General features: G+C 44.2%; 1 protein-coding gene across 4 annotated transcripts in view; it reads left to right on the forward strand.

The window, feature by feature from the left end:
- LOC121551503 (rho GTPase-activating protein 44-like) overlaps positions 1–19,575 on the forward strand; it is a 110,463-nt gene that overhangs the window by 40,313 nt on the left and 50,575 nt on the right. The window lies entirely within an intron of this gene.

The following is a 19,575-nucleotide window of genomic DNA, read 5'->3' on the forward strand; positions in this document are numbered from 1 at the left end:
TGCACTAGGGAATAGGGTGCCCTATAGTAGTGCACTAGGGAATAAGGTGCCCTATAGTAGTGCACTAGGGAATAGGGTGTCCTATAGTAGTGCACTAGGGAATAGGGTGACCTATAGTAGTGCACTAGGGAATAGGGTGCCCTATAGTAGTATAGTAGTGCACTAGAGAATAGGGTGTCCTATAGTAGTGCACTAGGGAATAGGGTGCCCTATAGTAGTGCACTAGGGAATAAGGTGCCCTATAGTAGTGCACTAGGGAATAGGGTGCCCTATAGTAGTGCACTAGGGAATAGGGTGCCCTATAATAGTGCACTAGGGAATAGGGTGCCCTATAGTAGTGCACTAGGGAATAGGGTGCCCTATAGTAGTGCACTAGGGAATAGGGTGCCCTATAGTAGTATAGTAGTGCACTAGGGAATACGGAGTCCTATAGTAGTGCACTAGGGAATAAGGTGCCCTATAATAGTGCACTAGGGAATATGGTGCCCTATAATAGTGTACTAGGGAATAGGGTTACCTATAGTAGTGCACTAGGGAATAGGGTGACCTATATTAGTGCACTAGGGAATAGGGTGACCTATAGTAGTGCACTAGGGAATAGGGTGACCTATAGTAGTGCACTAGGTAATAGGGTGACCTATAGTAGTGCACTAGGGAATAGGGTGCCCTATAGTAGTGCACTAGGGAATAGGGTGCCCTATAATAGTGCACTAGGGAATAGGGTGCCCTATAATAGTGCACTAGGGAATAGGGTGTCCTATAGTAGTGCACTAGGGAATAGGGTGTCCTATAGTAGTGCACTAGGGAATAGGGTGCCCTATAGTAGTATAGTAGTGCACTAGAGAATAGGGTGTCCTATAGTAGTGCACTAGGGAATAGGTGCCCTATAGTAGTGCACTAGGGGAATAAGGGGTGCCCTATAGTAGTGCACTAGGGAATAGGGTGCCCTATAGTAGTGCACTAGGGAATAGGGTGCCCTATAGTAGTGCACTAGGGAATAGGGTGCCCTATAATAGTGCACTAGGGAATAGGGTGCCCTATAGTAGTGCACTAGGGAATAGGGTGCCCTATAGTAGTATAGTAGTGCACTAGGGAATACGGAGTCCTATAGTAGTGCACTAGGGAATAAGGTGCCCTATAATAGTGCACTAGGGAATATGGTGCCCTATAATAGTGTACTAGGGAATAGGGTTACCTATAGTAGTGCACTAGGGAATAGGGTGACCTATATTAGTGCACTAGGGAATAGGGTGACCTATAGTAGTGCACTAGGGAATAGGGTGACCTATAGTAGTGCACTAGGTAATAGGGTGACCTATAGTAGTGCACTAGGGAATAGGGTGCCCTATAGTAGTGCACTAGGGAATAGGGTGCCCTATAATAGTGCACTAGGGAATAGGGTGCCCTATAATATATAATGTACTCCTGAGTGGCGCAGTGGTCTAAGGCACTGCATCGCAGTGCTAACTGTGTCACTAAAGATCCTGGTTCGAATCCAGGCTCTGTCGCAGCCGGCCGCGACCGGGAGACTCATGGGCGGCGCACAATTGGCCCAGCGTCGTCCAGGGTAGGGGAGGGAATGGCCGGCCGGGATGTAGCTCAGTTGATAGAGCATGGCGTTTGCAACGCCAGGGTTGTGGGTTCGATTCCCACGGGGGGCCAGTATAAAAAAAAATATGTACTAACTGTAAGTCGCTCTGGATAAGAGCGTCTGCTAAATGACTAAAATGTAAAATGTAAATGTAAAATAATAGTGCACTAGGGAATAGGGTGCCCTATAGTAGTATAGTAGTGCACTAGGGAATAGGGTGCCCTATAGTAGTGCACTAGGGAATAGGGTGTCCTATAGTAGTGCACTAGAGAATAGGGTGTCCTATAGTAGTGCACTAGGGAATAGTGTGCACTAGTATAGTAGTGCACTAGGGAATAGGGTGCCCTATAGTAGTGCACTAGGGAATAGGGTGTCCTATAGTAGTGCACTAGAGAATAGGGTGTCCTATAGTAGTGCACTAGGGAATAGGGTGGGGGGGGGGGAAGAAGGGGTGAGAGACAGTACATAGTTTAAATGATAGGAATATAAAAAATGTATGCTTATCAACGATATCAAGTATTTGTTTTATTAATTAGGGCCGAATCAGAGAGAACAGTTAAAGAAATTGAATTGCGAACTGAAATGGCGATAGAGCTGTGAAAATTATTTAAGTTGAGGACAAAGGAAAATAATTTATGATTCTAGTTCCCGGGTAAAAGGGTTGTACTTGCTTGACTAGATCGAGCAGAAGTTTTAATAGTTGAATGAAAAGCATTTCTTTGACGAACTCTAATTGTTATTACTTTATTCGATAGGTTGCTTAACACCAGTAGTGTATGCCAATAGTTGGTGAATTCTAGAACGATAATTTATTTTCGTTACGGGGACCAGGGGATGCAAGTGGCTTTGGCTGTTGTGCTGGGGGAATAGCGCCAGCCTGTGGTGGGTTCTGGATTTGTTAGATAAACAAACTTATATTTTAAACTAAAGTAATGCTATATATACGTATGAACAAGGCACCTAACCCCAATTGCTCCTGCAAGTCGCTCCGGACAAGAGCATTAGCTAAATGACCAAAAATGCAAATGTAAATATTCTCTACTTTCTCACCCATGACGTACGTCTACGTTTGGGTGAGAAAGTTCATACGTATATATCGTTAGAAATGTATAGGTACCTCTCAAATAATCGCTTCGTGGTGTTTCTAGACAATTCTTAATCGACACAAATTACTTCTTCAAACATTTTACCCGTGGCACCAAAAAATAGACTGTCATTTCCCGGACATTGCCCTTTCGCTTAGCTCTGCAGTCGCGATGGTTATGACCTGTTTTGTTACAGTATTTACACGGGGCCTTACACTCCCTGGCAAAATGTCCCTCTTTGTTACAGTTAAAGCACTTCCTCTTATCTCCTCCCCTATTCTGCATCTCTAATTTATTACAGCTCTCTAATCTCTTCAACTCCCTGTTTTTAAATTATCAGTGTTTACTTTCTCTAGCTCTTCCTGCCTCTTTCTCTCTATCCAGCTCTACTCTTAGCCTGCCTATTTCCTCTCTACTTTCCCTGAGTTCTGAAATTTCCTTCTGTAAAACTTCCCCCTCTTTGTTCTCTTTACTGGCCTCCCTACTCTCCTTCGCGCTTCCAAAAGCCATACCCTCGCTGTCTCTAGCCCCTCCCCTCGCTGTTTCTTTAAATCCGTTCCACAGTTTACATGCATCTGCCTGATCATAACCTCTAACTTCTCCACATCGAGATGCCCAATAAATCCATACCTCTTATCCCAAATGGATCCATAAAACATATTTATTCGATCCCTCCCTAACATATATCTTTCATGCCCCGTTAATTCTCGGACCTCTTTAGAATATTTATTCCCCATGGTAGCAAAATAAGAAATCCCCCCCTTTAGTAATAATTCAATCCAGAATTATTTCCTTTGGGACTTATTAATAGTGCGACTTTTGAAAAATGTTATGATCTGCTTTTGTAATCAACCATTTCAATTATTCAACCCGTAACCCAGAGTTTTTTAAGACCCCAGTTTTAAACGGATGGGACAACCATTTTTTCTCACGCGACTTATTTTAGTCACTCCCTTGAAACAATTATCACGTATTTCGATGGATCATTAGGTCTCACATTTATACAACCTTACGATTTTTTGCTAACACTATCCATAACCTAGAGGTCGTAACTGCTCCAGTTTCATGAAATAGACAGAGTTAGAGCAAATCCCCAGCTGCTTCTGACTTTCGACTTGTTTAATGTATCTATCTCACACGACGATAATTATCCCCCTTCCTGTTTATATTGTAAAGACTGTATCTCGTACAATCTCAATATTAACTAGATTATTTTGGTAATAGCTATTCACCTAGAGTCAATTCCGGACCCCCCTTCCTTCCTTTATTTCCTTTGAGATTTTGGTAACTATTCTCTGCCCTTCACAATAATTACTATTCTTATACAAGTTCAAATAATTACACCAAAATCCATGAATAAAAATTACTGACCTCCTCCTTGCAGTCGGGATTAAATGCTTTTTCAATCTCGTTAACGTCTTTATCGTTCATAAGATTAATCACCGGCCTGTTTATAACCTTAACGTCGAAGGCCAGGACTATTCTCCACGGATGCAATCATCCGCCTGTGCACGGTTTCGGTGTCCTTAGAACGACAAAGATGTATTTTTGAGATCCGGCTCGAAGGACCACTTGTCATGAGAATTTCTATCTCTAATTCAACCTAAGTTTGAATAATTACCAGGGGTTGTAAGGCTCTGGTTATAATCATAAATGATTCAAGGTCCACAACCAGCAAGAATGATCTGTATTTTTAATCATGGAGAGCTCTGCCGCCAAAAAACATACATACAGCTTTATACCCCTTGACACACAAAGGCACTTTGCTCCGCCCACCTTTAGGAGGCTTTTTTTAACCCGTTTTCTCAGTCCCCTTCACCCTGGAATGTTTAGTCCCGCCCCCCTCTGTTAGTGGGTTGCCACTACATTATAACTCTAACACCATTCACACATTTATACTGTATTTGGGGTGAAATCCTTTAGTAATTATTCTTAAAATACAAATTAATCTATCAGTGTCCTATAGTAGTGCACTAGTGAATAGGGTGTTTGTTGATATCAGTCTCATTCCTCACTTATACAACCTCTCCCATGGATATACCTGATGATTTATAGGCCCATTGCTTGCATTACTTTCATTGCTTCCTGTTTTCCAGGCTGATTTACATGATGATCCTTAGTCCTATAGGTCCAAGCAGTTCCATTACTTCCTGTTTTCCAGGCTGATTTACATGATGATCCTTAGTCCTATAGGTCCAAGCAGTTCCATGACTTCCTGTTTTCCAGGCTGATTTACATGATGATCCATAATCCTATAGGTCCAAGCAGTTCCATTACTTCCTGTTTTCCAGGCTGATTTACATGATGATCCATAGTCCTATAGTTCCAAGCAGTTCTATTACTTCCTATTTTCCAGGCTGATTTACATGATGATCCATAGTCTTATAGGTCCAAGCAGTTCCATTACTTCCTGTTTTCCAGGCTGATTTACATGATGATCCATAGTCCTATAGTTCCAAGCAGTTCTATTACTTCCTATTTTCCAGGCTGATTTACATGATGATCCATAGTCTTATAGGTCCAAGCAGTTCCATTACTTCCTATTTTCCAGGCTGATTTACATGATGATCCATAGTCCTATAGTTCCAAGCAGTTCCATTACTTCCTGTTTTCCAGGCTGATTTACATGATGATCCATAGTCCTATAGGTCCAAGCAGTTCTATTACTTCCTGTTTTCCAGGCATGTTTAATCGCTGGCCCTTGATTTGCTGATTAAATGTACCAACGTTGATATCCTGAGAGGAAATGTCTCTGTGGGAAAACAAAGCACTTCAAAGAGCATCATGGACGTCTGACTGTCCCTGAACAGATCTAGCTGATAGGCCTTCTTCCCTTTGATCCCAGCTGGATGGACCCTGAGTGGCTGTGTTCACTGGGAGTGCTAAGCAAGCTGTTCATGGTGTTGATAAACTCACTATTCTAGGAATGAAATGTTACTGGAGCTCTCACACTGGATTTTGTCTCCTGCTTGCTGTATTTAATTAATAAACCCAGCTCTTCCACATAGCCCAGAGGGGAAGGACACACACATGCTGTAAACACAGAGTCCCTCCCTCCTCTGACTGTAACATATGCTGCTGTTAACACAGTCCCTCCCTCCTCTGGACTGTAACATATGCTGCTGTTAACACAGTCCCTCCCTCCTCTGGACTGTAACATATGCTGCTGTTAACACAGTCCCTCCCTCCTCTGGACTGTAACATATGCTGCTGTTAACACAGTCCCTCCCTCCTCTAGACTGTAACATATGCTGCTGTTAACACAGTCCCTCCTCTCCTCTGGACTGTAACATATGCTGCTGTTAACACAGTCCCTCCCTCCTCTAGACTGTAACATATGCTGCTGTTAACACAGTCCCTCCCTCCTCTGGACTGTAACATATGCTGCTGTTAACACAGTCCCTCCCTCCTCTAGACTGTAACATATGCTGCTGTTAACACAGTCCCTCCCTCCTCTGGACTGTAACATATGCTGCTGTTAACACAGTCCCTCCCTCCTCTGGACTGTAACATATGCTGCTGTTAACACAGTCCCTCCCTCCTCTGGACTGTAACATATGCTGCTGTTAACACAGTCCCTCCCTCCTCTAGACTGTAACATATGCTGCTGTTAACACAGTCCCTCCCTCCTCTGGACTGTAACATATGCTGCTGTTAACACAGTCCCTCCCTCCTCTGACTGTAACATATGCTGCTGTTAACACCTGCAGGTTTCACACTGAGGCACTAACGCTGAGCATGTAATACCATTATAAACTGGCCTGCAGAGGCTGGCACTTTGTGTTCATAAGTACAGTACAGTATATTAGTTGTGTTGTCACTTTGTGTTCATACAGTACAGGACAGGATATTAGTTGTGTTGTCACTTTGTGTTCATAAGTACAGGACAGTATATTAGTTGTGTTGTCACTTTGTGTTCATAAGTACAGGACAGTATATTAGTTGTGTTGTCACTTTGTGTTCATACAGTACAGGACAGGATATTAGTTGTGTTGTCACTTTGTGTTCATAAGTACAGGACAGTATATTAGTTGTGTTGTCACTTTGTGTTCATACAGTACAGGACAGGATATTAGTTGTGTTGTCACTTTGTGTTCATAAGTACAGGACAGTATATTAGTTGTGTTGTCACTTTGTGTTCATAAGTACAGGACAGTATATTAGTTGTGTTGTCACTTTGTGTTCATACAGTACAGAGGACAGTAGCTACAGTATATTAGTTGTGTTGAATATCAATGGGGATACTGAACATACATTATGAGGCTGTGTTCATTTAATCTTCATGTAGGCTACCAATGGAAGGAGAAGGTTCTACAATCTCTGCAATCACACATCCAGCATTGTACACCAGAATCAATCTTACCCTGCCTCCCACCCTCTCTCTCTCTCTCTCTCTCTCTCTCTCTCTCTCTCTCTCTCTCTCTCTCTCTCTCTCTCTCTCTCTCTCTCTCTCTCTCTCTCTCTCTCTCTCTCTCTCTCTCTCTCTCTCTCTCTCTCTCTCTCTCTCTCTCTCTCTCTCTCTCAGCACAGCTCCAGCTAACAGAGCAGTTTTCCAAAAGGCTGGTTTTGATTAGAGTCATTGGTATATTCCGGAATGACCCAGTTCCCATGCCTCTCTGCTCTCTGTGTTCTTCACTCTGTGTTCTGTGCTTTGCGTTCTGTGTTCTCTGCTCTGTATTCTGTGTTCTGTGTTATGTGCTCTGTGTTCTGTGTTCTGTGTTCTGTGCTCTGTGCTCTGTGTTCTGTGTTCTGTGTTCTGTGTTCTGTGTTCTGTGTTGTCTGTGCTCTGAGTTATGTGTTCTGTATTATGTATTATGTGTTATGTGCTCTGTGTTCTGTGCTCTATGTTATGTGTTCTCTTAGAAAAAAGGGTTCCAAAATGGTTCTTCGGCTGTGTCCATAGTAGAAGCCTTTTTGTTTCCAGGTAAAACTCTTTTTGGACACAGAACACAGAACACAGAGCACAGAACCCAGAACCAAAAAGGGTTATCCTATGAGGACAGCCGAAGAACCCTTTTGGGACCCTTTTTTCTAAGAGTGTAATGCTAATCAGTGTTCTCATGTTGGCCCTGGAACTGCAGTACTAATCAGTAGCTCCATTACAGCTCTTTCGTCTGCATCTCACCCACATATACAATATGCATGACCAACACCATGTCAGCATGAAAGGGATGTTTTTAATTTGATAGGGGGGTAGATCAGCTTAATATTGCAGATAGATTGTAACTTCCATCAATGTAATTGTCTGCATCACTTCCAATCCCCCATGTTTTTTATACAGTGGGGAGAACACGTATTTGATAGGTTTTCCTACTTACAAAGCATGTAGAGGTCTGTAATTTTTATCATACGTACACTTCAACTGTGAGAGACGGAATCTAAAACAAAAATCCAGATAATCACATTGTATGATTTTTAAGTAATTAATTTGCATTTTATTGCATGACATAAGTATTTGATCACCTACCAACCAGTAAGAATTCCGGCTCTCACAGACCTGTTAGTTTTTCTTTAAGAAGCCCTCCTGTTCTCCACTCTTTACCTGTATTAACTGCAGCTGTTTAAACTCGTTACCTGTATAAAAGACACCTGTCCACACACTCAATCAAATTTTCTGGAACTTTCTATTCTCATTGCTTCTACAGATTGTGAATTAAAAATAAACATTTTTGCTAAAAGTATTATTATATTATTGATCGATTGACTATGACTTTTCAGATCACCCAGTAATGCTATCTGCAAGGTTAGCTCCAGGTAAATATTGCAATCCTTTAGCCATTCCTGGACCTGTGTCCAAAAACAAGCTACAAATGGACAGTACCAAAACAAATGATCTAATGATTCTGTCTCTTCACAGCAAAATCTGCAGAGCTGGGAAGATTGTATCCCCCATATAAATAACATTCTATTGGTAGCAAGAATTGTATATAATAACTTAAATGGAAAGATTCTAATTTTTCCGGTGTCGTTTTGCGTGTCAGTTCATAAACACTATGCCATGGGATCGGCATCGTCAAAAAAATCTCTTCCAAACTATTTTGCAATCTATATGGGACGGCTGTCAATCCTTTGGTCCTTAAATGAAACTGATATACTTTTTTATTTATCACAGTTTTCCTTAACCAATTATGTTATTTAATGCAAGGCCGACAGACAAGTTCCTTACTTTCTCCCCCTTCCACTTTCCTCTTCCAATTTTTTGGTAAGGCTGCGATTATTTGGTTGTAATTTTGTGTAGAGCAGACATTTCCATATGTTTTTGTTAGCTGCATGTGCGACATAACTCCACCAGTCCTACCGATGATATCATTTACGAAGATTATACCTTTTTTAAACATTTTGTCAAAAAATAAAGGTTTTTTGTCAATTAGTATATTTGAATTTAACCACAATCTTTGTTGTATTATTTGTTCTGTCGTTTCTGGAGGATTAAATTGAAATTGCAACCAACTTTCTATGGCTTGTTTTAGAAATAGTGATATTTGGGAGATGATTTCCTTTTCAAATAACTGAAAATTAGTGGTTGTAATCTGAATAAAGGGAAAAAGGCCATTCTTGAACATTGGGTGAGACAATCTTACTAATTTGCTTGAGAACCAGTTCGGATTTAAGTAGGACTTTTGTATGACTGAAGCTTTTAGTGATAGGTCTAATGCTTTAATATTTAATAATTTCTGTCCTCCGAATTCATATTCATTATATAAATAGGCCCGTTTAATTTTGTCTGGCTTGCCGTTCCAAATAAAATGGAATATTTTTTTCTAATATATAATTTAAAAAACTGTTCGCTAGGCGTAGGCAAGACCATAAGCAAATAGGTAAATTGGGATAATACTAAAGAGTTAATCAGAGTGATTTTTCCACAAATTGACAGGTAGTTACCTTTCCATGGTAGCAAGATCTTATCTATTTTTGCTATCTTTCTATTAACATTTATTGAAGTGAGATCATTTATTTCCTTTGGGATATGTACTCAGAGTATATCCACATCACCATCAGACCATTTTATTGGTAAACTACATGGTAATGTAAAAATTGTATTTTTTAGTGATCCAATACGTAATATAGTACATTTGTCATAATTTGGTTGTAATCCAGAGAGGTTAGAAAATGTATCTAGAGGCTGTGGAGGGATTCTAGTTGTGGATTTAAAAGAAAACATGAATCATCAGTGTACAATGACACCTTTGTTTTTAAGCCCTGGATTTATAATCCTCTGATATTATTATTGGATCTGATTTTAATAGCTAACATCTTGATGGCCACAATAAATAGATATGCCGATAGTGGACAACCTTGTTTCACTCCTCTTGACAGTTTAAAACTTTCGGAGAAATTGCCATTATTTACTATTTTACACCTAGGGTTACTATACATGATTTTGACCCATTTTATAAGAGATTCTCCAAAATTGAAATGCTCCAGGCATTTATATATAATCCCCAGTCGTACTTTATAAAATGCCTTTTCAAAGTTTGCTATGAATAGCAGGCCTGGTTTCCCAGATTTTCCATAGTGTTCTATTGTTTCCAATACTTGCCTTATATTATCTCCAATGTATCTTCCATGTAAAAAACCTGTCTGATTAGAATGAATAATATCCGACAATACCTTTTTAATTCTATGTGCTATACATTTTGCTAGAATTTTTGCATCACAACACTGAAGTGTAAGGGGCCTCCAATTTTTTAAATGGACTGGATCTTTATATTTTCCACTTGTATCCTGTTTCAGTAATAATGAGATCAGACCTTCTTCTTGAGTGTCAGCTAATCTACCATTTACATACAGTAGGAGTGGTTAAAACATGCTAATAACGGTATACCTCGACTGGTATGCCATCCAACCCTGGAGTTTTCCCTGACTTAAAGTATTTAATTGCATCCAGAAGTTCCTCCTCTGTAATTTCACCTTCACATGAGTCTTTCTGTATGGCTGTTTATTTTACATTATCAATAGAAAAAAAATCGCTACAATTAGCTTCAGTTAGAGGAGATGGAGGCGACTGAAAAGAAAACATATGCTTAAAGTACTTTGTTTCCTCCTTCAAAATATAATTTGGTGAATCATGGGTGACTCCGTCAATTGTAACCAGTTTCATTAAATTATTTTTGGTAGTATTCCTTTGTTGATAAAATAATTTTGTGCATTTTTCCCCATATTCCATCCAGTTTGCTTTATTTTTAATAATATATTACACTTGATCTTTCTTGAATAAGTTTCTCAATTTATTTTTGTTCTTCCTCTAATTTATTCTGAGCCTCTATGTTACAGTTTTTATTGCTATCTATCTGTTCTGTTAGACTTTCTATTTCCTTTGTTAGTATAAACTCTTTTGACCTAAATTGCTTTTGTTTTCGAGATGAGTACTGAATTGCATGGCCTCTAAAGACACATTTAAAGGTGTCCCATACAATAAGGGGATTTGCTGTACCTATGTTATGTCGGAAAAAGTCAGTTATACATTCCTTTGTCCTAATTAAAAATTAATTATCATCCAATAGGCTTTAATTAAATTTCCAATATCCTCGCCCAAGTGGAAATTCAGTAAGAGTAATGTATATGTCAATTATATGATGGTCCGACCGCATTCTGTCCCCTATCAACATTTTTTAAACTTTTGGTGCCTACGAGAATGAGATAAGAAAGAAGTCAAGACGACTAGCTTGATTGAGTCTCCGCCATGTATATCTCACTAGATCAGGATATTTAATCCTCCATATATCTACTAGTTCTAATGTATCCATGACATTCACAATTTCCTTAAGAGCATGTGGGTGATTGTTTGTGGTGTGATTTCCTTTACGGTCCAATGAGCTATTTAAAACAGTATTATAATCCCCCACCATAATAATATTGTCTTGAATTGCTTGCAGGGTTGATCATTTATTTTATATATTGTCAAAGAAGTGTGGATCATCATTATTTGGTCCGTAAAGGTTAATGAGCCATATATGTTTATGGTTCCATTAACATATTTAAAATAATCCATCTACCTTGCGTACCTATTTGGAAAATTTGCACATTCAGATCGAAATTACTATTAATTAATATCATCACCCCTTTTTAATTTCTTTGTCCATGGGAGAAGTATATCCCCCCCCATTCCTTTTTCCACGCAACTTCATCACGAATTGTTGAATGAGTTTCCAGTAAACAATATAGATTATATTCCTTCTCTTTGAGCCATGTAAATATTGTTCTTCTTTTGTTATTATCAGCTAAGCCATTACAATTATAACTGGCTATACTTATTTCATATTATAAGGGTTTTGTTCCCTGTCAGTGTTCAACACACAGAGTGCCTTCAGAACAAAACTGTAGGAGGAGACAGCTTGTTAGATGCAGTACCGTTCCTGGTATAAGAAGATACAAAGTGCAATGTCCCTGTAGTCAACCATAGTTCTGTGGTGATATGATCATATCTATGGCCACAGTAGGGTTAAGGTCAACCATAGTGCTGTGGTGATATGATCATATCTATGGCCACAGTAGGGTTAAGGTCAACCATAGTGCTGTGGTGATATGATCATATCTATGGCAACAGTAGAGTTAAGGTCAACCATAGTTCTGTGGTGATATGATCATATCTATGGCCACAGTAGGGTTAAGGTCAACCATAGTTCTGTGGTGATATGATCATATCTATGGCCACAGTAGGGTTAAGGTCAACCATAGTTCTGTGGTGATATGATAATATCTATGGCCACAGTAGGGTTAAGGTCAACCATAGTTCTGTGGTGATATGATCATATCTATGGCAACAGTAGGGTAAAGGTCAAGCATAGTTCTGTGTTGATATGATCATATCTATGGCCACAGTAGGGTAAAGGTCAAGCATAGTTCTGTGGTGATATGATCATATCTATGGCAACAGTAGGGTTAAGGTCAGATAAACATGAATTAACTTCTGATTTATAAGAAATATAGTACAACTGTTTTAAAAAACAGTACGTACCACTGTGTTCCTTTTGTATCAAACCAACACAGGGTTTGATGGGGATATGGGTTGACCAGGGCTTCTGGTGGGTAACATATTATTATAATCCTACTCTAAACTCATTCTCTGTTTTACGGCAAGATAAAGTCTCATTTTGTTCTTAAATAACTGAGGCATAATGGCTATGATGCTGATTGGGACTGTAGCCAGCACAGGGGTCTGGCTGCGGTACAATACAAGGAAGTGGCTGTGCAGACTGAGACAGAGAGAGAGAGAGAGAGAGAGAGAGCGAGAGAGAGAGAGAGAGAGAGAGAGAGAGAGAGAGAGAGAGAGAGAGAGAGAGAGAGAGAGAGAGAGAGAGAGAGAGAGAGAGAGAGAGAGAGAGAGAGAGAGAGAGAGAGAGAGAAAGAGAGACTGTCTCAGTGGTGGGCCACAGGGCTTGACTGGGAAGCCAACCTACACTCAGTAGTCTGGTCCACCCATCACAGAATGTTATGTTGACTTGAACATCATTCTATGTTCTAGAGAGCATTCTAGTCATTCTAATTCTATGTTCTACAGGGTATTCTAGTCATTCTAATTCTATAGTCTACTACAGGCCTAGTTTATTGGCCGTGTCCACTGGTCAGACGGGCCGGCCGCCGTGGTGCTTCCTGCTATGTCAGCCAGCAGACCGTACACACATAAAGTACCCTTGTCCCCCTTAGCTCTGATTGGACAGTTTGGTCAGGCTGCCGTGGAATGCTGAGACAGATTGTGGTGTGTGCGCGTGAGCTTCTTTTAGAATGGAATGGAGAGAGAATTTTCATTCATCCTGTTCCCCGAGCTTTGTTAGGAACACACAGTCTGTGTCCCAAATGGAACCCTGTTCCCTACATAGTGCACTCTTTTGACCAGGACCTGTCCAGGGGCAGTACTTGTACATCAAGCTGCCTCACGCCACGGCTCATGCAACTTCTAAAGGGAATAGGGTACCATTTGGGATAGTTAGGCATCCTGGACCAGCACACATTGTGCCCTCAATACTTTTGTAACAGATGTAACTGTTTGTAACTGTTTATCATAAGATTCATAGGTCTAAATTAACGCTTTTGGCATGTTGTGCTTTATTATGTAATTGTGAACATGATGAACAAGCCGTTTCCTCAGTAAACGAGCTCTCAGTATAGACCCACTCTCATCAGACATGCATCTGTAAAAACGACCATTTTATTCATCATTAAACGTCAGGGAGTTCCAACCTGAACATCCTCAAGAGATCAGTCCTACTTCATGGTCATCATGTTTATAGCACCCTAGTGGTGGGTGCTGGTCTAAGAGGATGGCCCGTTCAGTGTTCTGGCTCACTGCTTTTATCTGACTGATGCACTACCATTCAGTCATGGGGTCTATCTCAATACTCTGAAGTGGCTTCCTCCCCTCATCTCCTTTCCCCTATCTACTCTGATGTGCTGAAAGTGGACAGACGTCAGTCTTTTAGTAGGCTGTGTAATAAGCAGCCATCCTTCATATAGCTTTGACTTATCCTGTGTTTTCAGATCAGTGTAGATGGAGAGGAGACGAAGGAAAGAAGCCACAATTAGACTATAGAGATGCAGCCCTGGCTCTCATCCAACCTTCACACAGCAGGACAGCAGAGCAGGGGTCTAAGCAGCAGTGGTCTCATCAGCAGGGGTCTAATCATTAGTGGTCTCATCAGCAGTGGTCTCATCAGCAGTGGTCTAAGCAGCAGTGGTCTAATCAGCAGGGGTCTAATCATTAGTGGTCTCATCAGCAGTGGTCTCATCAGCAGTGGTCTAAGCAGCAGTGGTCTAATCAGCAGGGGTCTAATCATTAGTGGTCTCATCAGCAGGGGTCTCATCAGCAGGGGTCTCATCAGCAGTGGTCTAAGCAGCAGGGGTCTAATCATTAGTGGTCTCATCAGCAGGGGTCTAATCAGCAGTGGTCTCATCAGCAGTGGTCTCATCAGCAGTGGTCTAATCATTAGTGGTCTCATCAGCAGGGGTCTAATCAGCAGTGGTCTCATCAGCAGGGGTCTCATCGGCAGTGGTCTAATCAGCAGTGGTCTAATCAGCAGTGGTCTAATCATTAGTGGTCTCATCAGCAGTGGTCTAATCATTAGTGGTCTCATCAGCAGTGGTCTCATCAGCAGTGGTCTAATCAGCAGTGGTCTCATCATTAGTGGTCTCATCAGCAGTGGTCTCATCAGCAGTGGTCTAATCAGCAGTGGTCTCATCATTAGTGGTCTCATCAGCAGTGGTCTCATCAGCAGTGGTCTAATCAGCAGGGGTCTGGTCATTGACATCAGTACACTGTATTCCCTGATCTGTTCGCCCGTCCTGTTTGTTTCTCTGCTGCCATTGGACTCTGTGGCATATCAGAGAGCATCCAGCTTGAAGCATCTGCTGTTGGCAGCTTGGCAAATTAATTAATTATTTTGTTTATTTATTGACTTGAAACATGAGGCAGAGCCACGGCCTGGGGGGATGTTCATGGGCACAGTCCCCTCCAACACTTTTTTCTCCACATTTTGTTGTGGTAAAGCCTGAATTTAAAATAGATTAAATTTAGATTTTTTGTCAGTGGCCTACACACAATATCCCATAATGTCAAAGTGGAATTATATTTTTGAAATGTATACAAATTAATACAAAATTAATAAATGAAAAGATGAAATGTCTTGAGTCAATAAGTATTCAACCCCTTTATTATTGTCACGGTTTCGGCCGAGGCTGCCTCTCTTCCTTGCTCGGGCAGGCTTCGGCGTTCGTCGTCTCCGGAATACTAGCTGCCACCGTTGTATGTTTCTATGTTCGTTTGGTCTTGTCTGGTATTGTACACCTGTTGTCGTTTAGTGTCATTAGTGTCCTATAAGTTCTCGTTGTGTTTGTCAGGTGTTGTGTGTGATTGTTTTCACTGTCGTGCATTTGCGCCATCATATACGGTTTGCTCGGTTGAGCTGTTCTCCTCTGTGTAGGAGAGTTTATTCGCACATGTTTAGTGCGCCCCGTTTGTTTTACGCCTGCGTGCGGAGTTCTCGCCTCAGGGCTTTTTCTTCATGTTTCAGTTTGTGCATTTACTAAAGTCTTTTGGACTTATTTCCTGCGTCCTGCGCCTGATTCCAACACCACACCCACCTACAGCAAACTCTGACAGAATCACACACCATTAGAATGGAATCAGCAGGAGCCGCAGCAGCACAGGAGACGTTGGAGGACAGGGTCCGGGAGCAGAATGACCAGATCCTGCGGATCGGGACCGCCCTGCAGGAAGTGATCACCACCCTCCAACGCTGGGAGACCCGAGGGACACCCCCAACGCCACCTTCCCTGCCATCACCATCGGCAAGTCAGCCCATTCCCGCTCCGGAACCCAGAGGAGTTCGACTCTCGCTCCCGAGGGCCTACGATGGGACCGCTGCCGGGTGTCAGGGCTTCCTTCTCCAGGTGGAGCTTTACCTGGCCACCGTGCACCCGGCGCCCTCGGGACACGAGAGCGTGTCCGCCCTTATCTCCTGCCTTTCCGGCAAGGCGTTAGAATGGGCCAACGCCGAGTGGAGGAGGATAGACGCTACCACCATCACTTACGCTGAGTTCTCCCGCCGCTTCAGGGCGGTGTTTGACCATCCACCGGAGGGGAAAGCGGCGGGGGAGCGTCTGTTCTGCCTCCGGCAGGGGAAGAGGAGTGCCCAGGAGTTTCGCGTTGGAATTCCGTACTCTAGCGGCGGATGCAGGGTGGAATGAGCGGGCCCTCATCGATCACTACCGCTGTAGTCTTACGTGAGGACGTCCGTCGGGAGCTGGCCTGTCGGGACACCAGCCTCTCTTTCGACCAGTTAGTCGACATGTCCATCAGGCTGGACACCCTGCTGGCTACCCGCGGGACGTCCCGAGGGAGGTCCGTCCATTTCACCCTCCAGCGTCTCCGAGCCGAGCCCCATGGAGCTCGGGGGCGCTGGCGCTAGAGAGAGGAGGGGTCGGAATACGAGGGGGTCCATCTCCTGCACCAACTGTGGTCGGGGAGGACACACCGCGGCTAGGTGCTGGGGATGGCCTCCTAGGGGAGAAGACGACAGGCCCCGCACTGGGGAGTCCTTCCAGGTGAGTAGGCGCCCCACTCACCCAGAGCTCTCTGTTGCGCACTTCTGTATACCTGTGCATTTTCCACAGGTAGCACCTCATTCCCAGCATAAGGCGCTGGTAGATTCAGGCGCGGCTGGGAATTTTGTTGATAGGAAATTTTGTTTAGACTTAGGGATTCCCCTTCTTCCTGTTGACGTCCCCTTCCCCGTTCATGCCCTAGATAGCCGTCCGTTGGTATCGGGCTTGATCAGGGAGGTCACGGCGCCACTTAGGATGTGTGCGCAGGGGGGTCATCAGGAGATGATCCAGCTATTTCTGATCGACTCGCCTGCGTATCCGGTGGTGCTGGGCATGCCCTGGTTGAGTACCCATAACCCGTCTATTTCGTGGCAGGAGAGGGCTCTGATGGAGTGGTCTGCCCAGTGTGTGGGGTCGATGTTTAGGCGTTTCCGTAGGGGGCTACCTCGGTGGAGAGTCCAAACCAGGTGCCCGCATTGCACGTTCCCCCTGAGTATGGGGATTTGGCTATTGTGTTCAGTAAGTCGAGGGCGACGCAGTTGCCTCCCCCATAGGCAGGGAGATTGTGCGATAGACCTCCAGGCAGGAGCTGCGCTCCCACGGAGCCATGTGTATCCTCTGTCTCAGGAGGAGAAGAGAGCTATGGAGACTTACATAGACGAATCTCTGAGACAAGGATACATACGGCCCTCCACTTCCCCTGCGTCCTCGAGTTTCTTTTTGTGAAGAAAAAGGATGGTGGGTTACGCCCGTGCATTGATTACCGTAGTCTCAATCAGATCACGGTGAAGTACAGTTATCCACTCCCGCTGATTGCGACCATGACGGAGTCATTGCACGGGGCGCGTTTCTTCACTAAATTAGATCTCAGGAGCGCGTACAACTTGGTGCGCATTAGGGGGGCGATGAATGGAAGACAGCCTTTAGTACCACCTCGGGCCATTACGAGTATCTTGTCATGCCATACGGGTTGATGAACGCTCCTTCAGTTTTCCAATCATTCGTGGATGAGATCTTCAGGGACATGCAGGGGCAGGGGGTGGTCGTGTACATAGATGACATTCTCGTGTACTCGTCTACCCGAGTCGAGCATGTGGCACTGGTGCGCCGAGTGTTGCGGAGGCTGTTGGAGCACGACCTGTATGTCAAGGCAGAGAAGTGTCTGTTTTTCCAGGAGTCGGTCTCCTTTTTGGGTTATCAGTTGTCTGCGTCAGGGGTGAAGATGGAGGTAGACCGGGTGTCAGCCGTGCGTAATTGGCAAACGCCAACCACTGTGAAGGAGGTGCAGCAGTTTTTGGGGTTTGCGAATTACTACCGGAGGTTTATTCGGGGTTTTGGACAGGTGGCAGCTCCCATAACGTCTCTTTTGAAGGGGGGTCCGGTGCGTCTGCAGTGGTCAGCCGAGGCGGACAGGGCCTTTGGGAGGCTGAAGGACCTGTTCACCTCGGCTCCGGTGCTGGCGCATCCGGATCCCTCTTTACCATTTCAGGTAGAGGTGGACGCGTCAGAGGCCGGTATAGGAGCCGTGCTTTCGCAACGGTCCGGCACGCCACCTAAACTCCGCCCCTGTGCTTTTTATTCCAAGAAGCTCATTCCGGCGGAGCGAAATTATGACGTAGGGGACAGGGAGCTGCTAGCCGTGGTACAGGCCCTAAAGGTGTGGAGGCACTGGCTTGAGGGGGCTCAACACCCTTTCCTCATTTTGACGGACCACCGTAACCTGGAGTACATCCGGGCAGCTAGGAGACTAAACCCTCGCCAGGCGCGGTGGAATATGTTTTTGACCCGGTTCGTATTTAAGATCACGTACATCCCTGGGTCACAGAACGGTAAGGCAGACGCGCTGTCTCGGCGGTATGACACGGAGGAGAGGTCCGTGGAGCCCACTCCCATACTGCCAGAGTCTTGTCTGGTGGCACCGGTAGTGTGGGAGGTCGATGCTGAACTCGAGCGGGCGTTGCGCACCGACCCTAGTCCACCTCAATGCCCGGAGGGTCGGAGTACGTTCCGCTCGAGGTTGGGATCGATTGATCTATTGGGCTCACACGTCACCCTCCTCTGGACATCCTGGTATCGGCCGGACAGTGCACTGCCTTAGTGCTAAGTACTGGTGGCCCACGTTGGCGAGGGATGTGAGGGTTTATGTCTCCTCCTGCTTGGTGTGCGCCCAGTGTAAGGCGCCTAGACATCTGCCTAGGGGTAAGTTACTACCCCTGCCCGTTCCACAACGACCATGGTCTCACCTCTCGGTGGATTTCATCACTGACCTTCCTCCCTCACAGGGGAATACTACTATACTGGTCATTGTGGACCGGTTCTCTAAGGCCTGTCGTTTGCTCCCTATGCCGGGCCTTCCTACTGCCCTACAGACCGCCGAAGCGCTATTCACCCATTTTTTCCGGCACTACGGGGTACCCGAGGATATTGTGTCTGATCGAGGTCCCCAATTTACCTCCAGAGTCTGGAGAGCCTTTATGGAGCGGTTGGGGGTCTCGGTGAGCCTCACCTCGGGTTACCATCCGGAGAGTAATGGGCAGGTGGAACGTGTGAACCAGGATGTGGGTAGGTTTCTTAGATCATACTGCCAGGACCGGCCGGAGGAGTGGGCATGGTACGTTCCCCTGGGCAGAAATGGCCCAGAATTCCCTACGCCATTCCTCCACTAACCTAACCCCTTTCCAATGTGTGTTAGGTTACCAGCCGGTTCTGGCACCTTGGCAGCAGAGCCAGATCGAGGCTCCTGCGGTGGATGAGTGGGTGCGGCGCTCGGAGGAGACGTGGAACGCTGCACACGTCCCACCTGCAGCGGGCCCTCCGTCGTCAAAAGGCGAGCGCCGATCTCCACCGCAGTGAGGGACC

Source organism: Coregonus clupeaformis, chromosome 35, assembly GCF_020615455.1.
Source record: "Coregonus clupeaformis isolate EN_2021a chromosome 35, ASM2061545v1, whole genome shotgun sequence".
NCBI classification, from domain to species: domain Eukaryota; kingdom Metazoa; phylum Chordata; class Actinopteri; order Salmoniformes; family Salmonidae; genus Coregonus; species Coregonus clupeaformis.